Here is a 12,328-nt window from a genome sequence, read left to right as displayed (position 1 = left end):
ATCTACTTATTAACATTGGCAACATTCTCAATGCAGTCTCACCAGATACTACAACTTTGCAAGGTTGTATATTATTCTGTGCAGCTGACTAAATATAAAAGAGCAAAGTGAGTGAACTATAGTAATTCAGCTACATAGAGTAACATAGCGTTGATTAAGGCCTCTCTAACGGCTAGATTTGGAGTTTTGTCGGTAACGACCCAAAAAGCTAACGCTGGCTTTTTTCTGGCCGCACCTTTGAAATAACTCTGGTATTGAGAGTCCACAGAAAGGCTGCGTTAGGCTCCAAAAAAGGAGCGTAGAGCATATTTAACGCAACTTCAACTCTCGATACCAGAGTTGCTTACGGACGCGGCCAGCCTCAAAAACGTGCTCGTGCACGATTCCCCCATAGGAAACAATGGGGCTGTTTGAGCTGAAAAAAAACCTAACACCTGCAAAAAAGCCGCGTTCAGCTCCTAACGCAGCCCCATTGTTTGCTATGGGGAAACACTTCCTACGTCTGCACCTAACACCCTAACATGTACCCCGAGTCTAAACACCCCATACCTTACACTTATTAACCCCTATTCTGCCGCCCCCGCTATCGCTGACCCCTGTATATTATTTTTAACCCCTAATCTGCCGCTCCGTAAACCACCGCTACTTACATTATCCTTATGTACCCCTAATCTGCTGCCCCTAACACCGCCGATGCCTATATTATATTTATTAACCCCTAATCTGCCCCCCACAACAGCGCCTCCACCTGCCTACACTTATTAACCCCTAATCTGCCGAGCGGACCGCACCGCTATTATTATAAAGTTATTAACCCCAATCCGCCTCACTAACCCTATAATAAATAGTATTAACCCCTAATCTGCCCTCCCTAACATCGCCGACACCTAACTTCAATTATTAACCCCTAATCTGCCGACCGGAGCTCACCGCTATTCTAATAAATGTATTAACCCCTAAAGCTAAGTCTAACCCTAACACTAACACCCCCCTAAGTTAGTTAGTTAGGGTTAGACTTAGCTTTAGGGGTTAATACATTTATTAGAATAGCGGTGAGCTCCGGTCGGCAGATTAGGGGTTAATGTTTGAAGTTAGGTGTCGGCGATGTTAGGGAGGGCAGATTAGGGGTTAATACTATTTATTATAGGGTTAGTGAGGCGGATTAGGGGTTAATAACTTTATTATAATAGCGGTGCGGTCCGGTCGGCAGATTAGGGGTTAATAAGTGTAGGCAGGTGGAGGCGACGTTGAGGGCGGCAGATTAGGGGTAAATAAATATAATATAGGGGTCGGCGGTGTTAGGGGCAGCAGATTAGGGGTACATAGCTATAATGTAGGTGGCGGCGCTTTGCGGTCGGCAGATTAGGGGTTAATTATTGTAGGTAGCTGGCGGCGACATTGTGGGGGGCAGGTTAGGGGTTAATAAATATAATACAGGGGTCGGCGGTGTTAGGGGCAGCAGATTAGGGGTACATAAGTATAACGTAGGTGGCGGTCAGCAGATTAGGGGTTAAAAAAATTTAATCGAGTGGCGGCGATGTGGGGGGACCTCGGTTTAGGGGTACATAGGTAGTTTATGGGTGTTAGTGTACTTTAGAGCACAGTAGTTAAGAGCTTTATGAACCGGCGTTAGCCCAGAAAGCTCTTAACTACTGACTTTTTTCGGCGGCTGGAGTTTTGTCGTTAGATTTCTAACGCTCACTTCAGACACGACTCTAAATACCGGAGTTAGAAAGATCCCATTGAAAAGATAGGATACGCAAATGACGTAAGGGGATCTGCGGTATGGAAAAGTTGCGGCTGAAAAGTGAGCGTTAGACCCTTTTTTGAGTGACTCCAAATACCGGCGGTAGCCTAAAACCAGCGTTAGGAGCCTCTAACGCTGGTTTTCACGGCTACCGCCAAACTCCAAATCTATGCCTAACGGCTAGATTTGGAGTTTTGTCGGTAATGACCCGAAAAACTAACGCTGGCTTTTTTCTGGCCGCACCTTTAAAATAACTCTGGTATTGAGAGTCCACAGAATGGCTGCGTTAGGCTCCAAAAAAGGAGCGTAGAGCATATTTAACGCAACTTCAACTCTCGATACCAGAGTTGCTTACGGAAAAACGTGCTCATGCACGATTCCCCCATAGGAAACAATGGGGCTGTTTGAGCTGAAAAAAAACCTAACACCTGCAAAAAAGCCGCGTTCAGCTCCTAATGCAGCCCCATTGTTTGCTATGGGGAAACACTTCCTACGTCTGCACCTAACACCCTAACATGTACCCAGAGTCTAAACACCCCATACCTTACACTTATTAACCCCTATTCTGCCGCCCCCGCTATCGCTGACCCCTGTATATTATTTTTAACCCCTAATCTGCCGCTCCGTAAACCGCCGCTACTTACATTATCCCTATGTACCCCTAATCTGCTGCCCCTAACACCGCCGATGCCTATATTATATTTATTAACCCCTAATCTGCCCCCCACAACGTCGCCTCCACCTGCCTACACTTATTAACCCCTAATCTGCCGAGTGGACCGCACCGCTATTATTATAAAGTTATTAACCCCTAATCCGCCTCACTAACCCTATAATAAATAGTATTAACCCCTAATCTGCCCTCCCTAACATCGCCGACACCTAACTTCAATTATTAACCCCTAATCTGCCGACCGGAGCTCACCGCTATTCTAATAAATGTATTAACCCCTAAAGCTAAGTCTAACCCTAACACTAACACCCCCCTAAGTTAAATATAATTTAAATCTAACGAAATTAATTAACTCTTCTTAAATAAATTATTCCTATTTAAAGCTAAATACTTACCTGTAAAATACATTCTAATATAGCTACAATAGGTGTAATTAGTTTAAAATTGTTGTAATATTTTTCTTATGTTTGTAAATATTTTTTTATTTTTTGTAACTTAGTTCTTTTTAATTTTTTGTACTTTAGTTAGTTTATTTCATTGTAGTTATTTGTAGGCATTGTATTTAATTAATTTATTGATAGTGTAGTGTTAGGTTTAATTGTAACTTAGGTTAGGATTTATTTTACAGGTAATTTTGTAATTATTTTAACTAGGTAGCTATTAAATAGTTCTTAACTATTTAATAGCTATTGTACCTGGTTAAAATAAATACAAAGTTACCTGTAAAATAAATATAAATCCTAAAATAGCTATAATATAATTATAATTTATATTGTAGCTATATTAGGATTTATTTTACAGGTAAGTATTTAGCTTTAAATAGGAATAATTTATTTAATAAGAGTTAATTAATTTCGTTAGATTTAAATTATATTTAACTTAGGGGGGTGTTAGTGTTAGGGTTAGACTTAGCTTTAGGGGTTAATACATTTATTAGAATAGCGGTGAGCTCCGGTCGGCAGATTAGGGGTTAATGTTTGAAGTTAGGTGTCGGCGATGTTAGGGAGGGCAGATTAGGGGTTAATACTATTTATTATAGGGTTAGTGAGGCGGATTAGGGGTTAATAACTTTATTATAATAGCGGTGCGGTCCGGTCGGCAGATTAGGGGTTAATAAGTGTAGGCAGGTGGAGGCGACGTTGAGGGCGGCAGATTAGGGGTAAATAAATATAATATAGGGGTCGGCGGTGTTAGGGGCAGCAGATTAGGGGTACATAGCTATAATGTAGGTGGCGGCGCTTTGCGGTCGGCAGATTAGGGGTTAATTATTGTAGGTAGCTGGCGGCGACGTTGTGGGGGGCAGGTTAGGGGTTAATAAATATAATACAGGGGTCGGCGGTGTTAGGGGCAGCAGATTAGGGGTACATAAGTATAACGTAGGTGGCGGTCAGCAGATTAGGGGTTAAAAAAATTTAATCGAGTGGCGGCGATGTGGGGGGACCTCGGTTTAGGGGTACATAGGTAGTTTATGGGTGTTAGTGTACTTTAGAGCACAGTAGTTAAGAGCTTTATGAACCGGCGTTAGCCCAGAAAGCTCTTAACTACTGACTTTTTTCTGCGGCTGGAGTTTTGTCGTTAGATTTCTAACGCTCACTTCAGACACGACTCTAAATACCGGAGTTAGAAAGATCCCATTGAAAAGATAGGATACGCAAATGACGTAAGGGGATCTGCGGTATGGAAAAGTCGCGGCTGAAAAGTGAGCGTTAGACCCTTTTTTGAGTGACTCCAAATACCGGCGGTAGCCTAAAACCAGCGTTAGGAGCCTCTAACGCTGGTTTTCACAGCTACCGCCAAACTCCAAATCTATGCCTAACGGCTAGATTTGGAGTTTTGTCGGTAATGACCCGAAAAACTAACGCTGGCTTTTTTCTGGCCGCACCTTTAAAATAACTCTGGTATTGAGAGTCCACAGAAAGGCTGCGTTAGGCTCCAAAAAAGGAGCGTAGAGCATATTTAACGCAACTTCAACTCTCGATACCAGAGTTGCTTACGGACGCGGCCAGCCTCAAAAACGTGCTCGTGCACGATTCCCCCATAGGAAACAATGGGGCTGTTTGAGCTGAAAAAAAACCTAACACCTGCAAAAAAGCTGCGTTCAGCTCCTAACGCAGCCCCATTGTTTGCTATGGGGAAACACTTCCTACGTCTGCACCTAACACCCTAACATATACCCGAGTCTAAACACCCCATACCTTACACTTATTAACCCCTATTCTGCCACCCCAGCTATCGCTGACCCCTGTATATTATTTTTAACCCCTAATCTGCCGCTCCGTAAACCGCCGCTACTTACATTATCCCTATGTACCCCTAATCTGCTGCCCCTAACACCGCCGACCCCTATATTATATTTATTAACCTCTAATCTGCCCCCACAACATCGCCTCCACCTGCCTACACTTATTAACCCCTAATCTGCCGAGCGGACCGCACCGCTATTATTATAAAGTTATTAACCCCTAATCCGCCTCACTAACCCTATAATAAATAGTATTAACCCCTAATCTGCCCTCCCTAACATCGCCGACACCTAACTTCAATTATTAACCCCTAATCTGCCGACCGGAGCTCACCGCTATTCTAATAAATGTATTAACCCCTAAAGCTAAGTCTAACCCTAACACTAACACCCCCCTAAGTTAAATATAATTTAAATCTAACGAAATTAATTAACTCTTCTTAAATAAATTATTCCTATTTAAAGCTAAATACTTACCTGTAAAATAAATCCTAATATAGCTACAATATAAATTATAATTATATTATAGCTATTTTAGGATTTATATTTATTTTACAGGTAACTTTGTATTTATTTTAACCAGGTACAATAGCTATTAAATAGTTAAGAACTATTTAATAGCTAAAATAGTTAAAATAATTACAAATTAACCTGTAAAATAAATCCTAACCTAAGTTACAATTGAACCTAACACTACACTATCAATAAATTAATTAAATAAAATACCTACAATTACCTACAATTAAACCTAACACTACACTATCAATAAATAAATTAAATACAATTCCTACAAATAACTACAATGAAATAAACTAACTAAAGTACAAAAAATAAAAAAGAACTAAGTTACAAAAAATAAAAAAATATTTACAAACATAAGAAAAATATTACAACAATTTTAAACTAATTACACCTACTCTAAGCCCCCTAATAAAATAACAAAGCCCCCCAAAGTAAAAAAAATGCCCTACCCTATTCTAAATTACTAAAGTTCAAAGCTCTTTTACCTTACCAGCCCTGAACAGGGCCCTTTGCGGGGCATGCCCCAAGAAGTTCAGCTCTTTTGCCTGTAAAAAAAAACATACAATACCCCCCCAACATTACAACCCACCACCCACATACCCCTAATCTAACCCAAATCCCCCTTAAATAAACCTAACACTAAGCCCCTGAAGATCTTCCTACCTTATCTTCACCATACCAGGTTCACCGATCGATCCAGAAGAGCTCCTCCTGATCCAAGCCCAAGCGGGGGGCTGAAGAGGTCCATGATCCGGCTGAAGTCATCATCCAAGCGGGAGCTGAAGAGGTCCATGATCCGGCTGAAGTCTTCATCCAAGCTGGAGATGAAGAGGTCCATGATCCGGATGAAGTCTTCTATCAACGGCATCTTCAATCTTCTTTCTTCGGGAGCCATCATCTTCCATCCGACGCGGAACATCCTCTTCTCCCGACGCCTACTAGCCGAATGATGGTTCCTTTAAATGACGTCATCCAAGATGGCGTCCCTCGGATTCCGATTGGCTGATAGGATTCTATCAGCCAATCGGAATTAAGGTAGGAAAATTCTGATTGGCTGATGGAATCAGCCAATCAGAATCAAGTTCAATCCGATTGGCTGATCCGATCAGCCAATCAGATTGAGCTCGCATTCTATTGGCTGGTAAGGTAAAAGAGCTTTGAACTTTAGTAATTTAGAATAGGGTAGGGCATTTTTTTATTTTGGGGGGCTTTGTTATTTTATTAGGGGGCTTAGAGTAGGTGTAATTAGTTTAAAATTGTTGTAATATTTTTCTTATGTTTGTAAATATTTTTTTATTTTTGTAACTTAGTTCTTTTTTATTTTTTGTACTTTAGTTAGTTTATTTCATTGTAGTTATTTGTAGGTATTGTATTTAATTTATTTATTGATAGTGTAGTGTTAGGTTTAATTGTAACTTAGGTTAGGATTTATTTTACAGGTAATTTTGTAATTATTTTAACTATTTTAGCTATTAAATAGTTCTTAACTATTTAATAGCTATTGTACCTGGTTAAAATAAATACAAAGTTACCTGTAAAATAAATATTAATCCTAAAATAGCTACAATATAATTATAATTTATATTGTAGCTATATTAGGATTTATTTTACAGGTAAGTATTTAGCTTTAAATAGGAATAATTTATTTAATAAGAGTTAATTAATTTTGTTAGATTTAAATTATATTTAATTTAGGGGGGTGTTAGTGTTAGGGTTAGACTTAGCTTTAGGGGTTAATACATTTATTAGAATAGCGGCGAGATTCGGTCGGCAGATTAGGGGTTAATAATTGAAGTTAGGTGTCGGCGATGTTAGGGAGGGCAGATTAGGGGTTAATAAATATAATATAGGGGTCGGCGGTGTTAGGGGCAGCAGATTAGGGGTACATAGCTATAATGTAGGTGGCGGCTCTTTGCGGTCGGCAGATTAGGGGTTAATTATTGTAGGTAGGTGGCGGCGACGTTGTGGGGGGCAGGTTAGGGGTTAATAAATATAATATAGGGGTTGGCGGTGTTAGGGGCAGCAGATTAGGGGTACATAGCTATAATGTAGCTGGCGGCGGCGTGCGGAAGGCAGATTAGGGGTTAATAAGTGTAGGTAGCTGGCGGCGACGTTGTGGGGGGCAGATTAGGGGTTAATAAATATAATATAGGAGTCGGCGGTGTTAGGGGCAGCAGATTAGGGGTACATAAGGATAACGTAGGTGGCAGTCGGCAGATTAGGGGTTAAAAAAATTTAATCGAGTGTCGGCAATGTGGGGGGGCCTCGGTTTAGGGGTACATAGGTAGTTTATGGGTGTTAGTGTACTTTAGGGCACAGTAGTTAAGAGCATTATGAACCGGCGTTAGCCCAGAAAGCTCTTAACTACTGACTTTTTTCTGCGGCTGGAGTTTTGTCGTTAGATTTCATACGCTCACTTCAGACACGACTCTAAATACCGGAGTTAGAAAGATCCCATTTTAAAGATAGGATACGCAATTGACGTAAGGGGATCTGCGGTATGGAAAAGTCGCGGCTGAAAAGTGAGCGTTAGACCCTTTTTTGACTGACTCCAAATACCGGCGGTAGCCTAAAACCAGCGTTAGGAGCCTCTAACGCTGGTTTTCACGGCTACCGCCAAACTCCAAATCTAGCCGTAAGAAATCTCACCAGTATTATGGGGTTGATTTATCAAGCTGAGGCGTACAGGGGAGCACATACGCACCCCTGTCCACCGCAGCTCGCCTATGGCAGGCTGAATTCCGATGCTGGAATTCAGCATTGCACACAAGTGCTAATTCACTTCTATTTTCAAATGTGCTTTGTTCTCTTAGAATCCCTTGTTGAAAATGAATACGCACATATCCTACACTAGTGGGAGCTACTGCTAATTGGTGCCTGCACACATTTGTCTCTTGTGATTGACTAACTAGATGTGTTCAGCTAGCTGCCAGTAGTGCAATGCTGTTTCTTCAGCAATGAATAACAAGAGAAGGAAGCAAATTTGATAATAGAAATACATTTGAAAGTTGTTTAAAATTGTATGTTCTATCTGAATCATACAAGTTTTTTTTTGTTTGTTTTTGTTTGTTTTTTTGTTTACTATCCCTTTAAATACGGAGTGCAGGTTCTCTTGTGAAAACCTGCAGTCGTAGGCAGGTGAAACCTGCCGAATGGGTTGATAAACTGACCCCTATGAATCAAGTTTTAATTCTCTAAGGGCAGTTTTTCCCTCTAGAACAGTGTGTCTGGCAAAAAAGGAGTTCCCTACATTTAAGTATGTTTAAGTGATACACGCAATACAATAGGGCTAACAAAAAATATAATAATTTTGAAATCATATGAAATAAATAATTGTAATATTGAAATAAAAAGACACAGTAAAAAAGAAAATTGCATTCCTAATTTGCCAAAGTGTAACAAAATTGTGCTGCAGAAATTGTACTTTATGGAAAAATTAAAATTCATGCTGAAATTACATACACAGGAAAAAAACATGTACAGTAGATGGTAGTGCAGACTTCACAGGGGATGAACTCACTGAATGCTTTAAAAAAAAAAAAAAAAAATGTGGAACCCTCCAGCACTGCGACATATCTCACAAGATTCTAGACAAGCAAATTTTACTATACTTTTCTAAGGGCGTTTCCTGCATTTTTGTATGCGAGGGACAAGCCCAGTGCAATTGATCTAATTTATTCTTTGCAGCTGATTCGCTAAAGCTCACTACTTACTTTTCAGTTATTTGGCAATTCAGCCAGATAGAATTATACAGAACCATGAATACTGGAGAGGTTGATGCGGACAGAGAAACTGGAGGAATTTGAGAGACATTTTATTACATTTTTCCTACTACACCTTTTATAAAAAGTTTTAAAAATCTAAAGATATTGATTTATACTTATAGCAAAAAAAAAAAAAAAAGTATTTTTCAAAAACACTTCATGGAGATGGAAAATTAGGAATGAATAGAAACACAGAAATGTTTATAGACTTACAAGAATTCTTTTAAATTAAGATATCTTTCTTTTCCCTGATTGGAATCATTATTTTGTATTCTCCTTTCCAGAACTCCTTGTGATAATAACTATTTCTTTTATATGATCTTTGCATATTTGAATAGCCTGCAGTGTGTTTGAGATGGTAACAAAGAGGAGGAGAATGTGTTTGATTGAATGGGTTATTGTGAAATGAATGCAAATTTCATCAGCCACTGGAGCAAATAAGGGATTAGAATGAGAGAAGTTCATAAGTACCAGAGGCCATCTGTCCGGGCCTGAGAAAGGAGTCTTCTCACTCCCCGTGTATGTTAATTAGCGTTCTGATTGGCTCAGCTGTCACCTCTATAGAACAAACACACATTCATAACTCTCTGTCTTTACAGGCATCAATATAACCTTGACATTGAATCTTTATCACCTAATGCAACTCGTAGCTTTATTGTCTTCCCAAAATACCACATTCTAATTATCAACCTTGGCGGAAAAACCACCAATAGAAACAATATACAAAATGGTTAAAAGAGTAAAAATCATGAATAAATTATTACCAAATTTACTCACACCTTTACACAGATTTTTATTTTTATGTGGGAAAATTGTTGTGTAATTAGTAACTTTTATCATTATTGAGAGTGCAGCCCCCTTCCGTGTTTTGTGTATATATATATATACTGTATATATAAGTAAGTCCAGTATGGCCTAGCACTCTCGACGACCGTTATTGTACTGGGGTGCACTACAAATATGCAAATACAACAAAAAATAGAAGGCACTCACCGGATTTAACAAGGGGTGAAAACATTTTATTCCCTTATGTGTCACACATAAGGTAATAAAGTGTTTTCACCCCTTGTTAAATCTATTTTTTGTTTTATATATATATATGAAAAGGTATAGCAGTAGACAAGCAAACAGAGGGCCTCCTAGTGTAATACGTTCAATATAAATGTACGCACAGAAAAAGTGAAATGTCCACACTCACTTGGTTTGACCTCACGATATGAGGAATTGAGACAGCGCTTGTGTTAGTAATTATTCACTCCTTGTCGATTCCTCAGTCAGGTGTCCTCCCACACTTCTTTGGATAGCCCTATTTCCTTTAGGATCCTTGAAGAAGGTGGCCCCTCAGAGATGTAAAACTTGTCCCAGTGTATAAGGGGTTAAAGGGAGTGACTAATACTTGTATAACCAGGATACAATGAAAATATACTACAAAGAAATTGGTCAATATTAAAAAATGATCCAATACTTAAAGATACTTTAGGTAACAAACCAAATATCACCTACAAGAAAAATAAATATTTTAAAAACTTGTTAGTTCCAAGTGTGATAAAAACTACTAAAAAATTGAAAAATAATGGAAAAATTACTGATCTAAAAGGTTTTTATAAATGCTCACAAAAAAACTGTGTTTGCTGTGCACACACTCATAAAAATAAGAAAATGAATAGGTTTATAGAGAGTGCTATTAATGGAGATAAATTTCCAATTAAAAGTATACTTAACTGTAAATCAGATTATGTGGTATACATGCTGGAATGCACCTGCAGTACTCCTAAGAGATACATAGGGCGCACCAAAGGTGGCTTAAAGATACGCTGTTTAGAGCATATGAAGAACATTGAAGCTGGCATCCTTAAGAACCCACTGATAAATCATTTCACTCAGAAACATGGTAAAAATAAAAATGAATTTTTTATCAAAGCTATAGAACAAGTTCATAGAGGTAATAGAGAAGGTAGCAGACTTCTGGAATTACGCAAATGGGAAACCTTTTGGATACATAAAATGGATACTTTGGAGCCTAGAGGGTTAAATAAAGATATTGACCTCGCAGCTTTCCTCTAACTCATAATTTATAAATGTATATTTTTTTAGTACAGGTTCTTAAGGGGGTGTTTTTACCTATATTAGCTTTTTTATAGCATGTTTTTTTTAAAAAAGTTACTTTTAATATATGTATTTTAAATTTGCAGGAGTATTTTTTATATATTTTTTAAAAATAACCATTTTTTTTAGCTATGTACTGAATTGTTTTAATATCCTCTTTATGTACAAAATAATTTTCTAAATAAGTATCTATGATATATAACGATTTATATTTAGAAAAGCATAAACACTTGCAACTGTATGATACTATGTATAGAGATATTGTATTCGGTATTATAATGCCTCATTCCGGTTTGAGTTACAACATGATACTCTCTAATGGTTTATCTAAGATAATATGTCATTAAGTGTACTTTGTAATTATGGAACACGTTATTTTTAAAACTACTGTACAATATGTGTTACCTAATATGGTCTATCAAGAAGGTTTTAATATCTTTTTGCCCTTAATAAATATGGCGGATGAGAGGCTAATTGCCCACATTCTAACGCATAAGAACATCTAGGTTTGGGGGCGGCCCTTACCTCTGATGAAGCAACAGGATTGGTTGCGAAACGCGTTAGGCTCCACCCCCGCCATACGTCACATCACACAGCGTATTCACAAGGAGCTAAGTAAGGAATCAGCTGTTACACACTGAAATGGTGCAATAGCTAGATACAATCCTTGGACGCTCCATAGAAATATATGTTTTATTGATTCTGCAAGAGCAAATTAGCCAGCAAAAACAGGATTCAAAATAACGATCCTGAAATAAGGTCTGACTACGGCTCTTTTTTAACGTATTTTTTGTTGCCTACTTATGTTTTGAAGTTGGCTGTATTGTCCTTTATGTGCACACGTATAAGTAATATTAAATCACTTGGTTTTACATAATATTAGTGTTAGTACATTTCTTTCATTGTATCCTGGTTATACAAGTATTAGTCACTCCCTTTAACCCCTTATACACTGGGACAAGTTTTACACTGGGACAAGTTTTACATCTCTGAGGGCCATCTTCTTCAAGGATCCAAAGAAGTGTGGGAGGACACCTGACCGAGAAATCGACAAGGAGTGAATAATTACTAACACAAGCGCTGTCTCAATACCTCATATCGTGAGGTCAAACCAAGTGAGTGTGGACATTTCACTTTTTCTGTGTGTACATTTATATTGAACGTATTACACTAGGACCGCTCTTTACCAGATGGGCTGCCAGACTCTGTGGCACATAGGAACCAGTACTGCGGACTATATGAACTATTATAGCTCCATAGACTATCCAGTTTAA

This window comes from Bombina bombina, chromosome 2, assembly GCF_027579735.1.
Source record: "Bombina bombina isolate aBomBom1 chromosome 2, aBomBom1.pri, whole genome shotgun sequence".
Classification (NCBI taxonomy): Eukaryota; Metazoa; Chordata; class Amphibia; order Anura; family Bombinatoridae; genus Bombina; species Bombina bombina.
Note: the sequence above shows the minus strand (reverse complement) of the source record.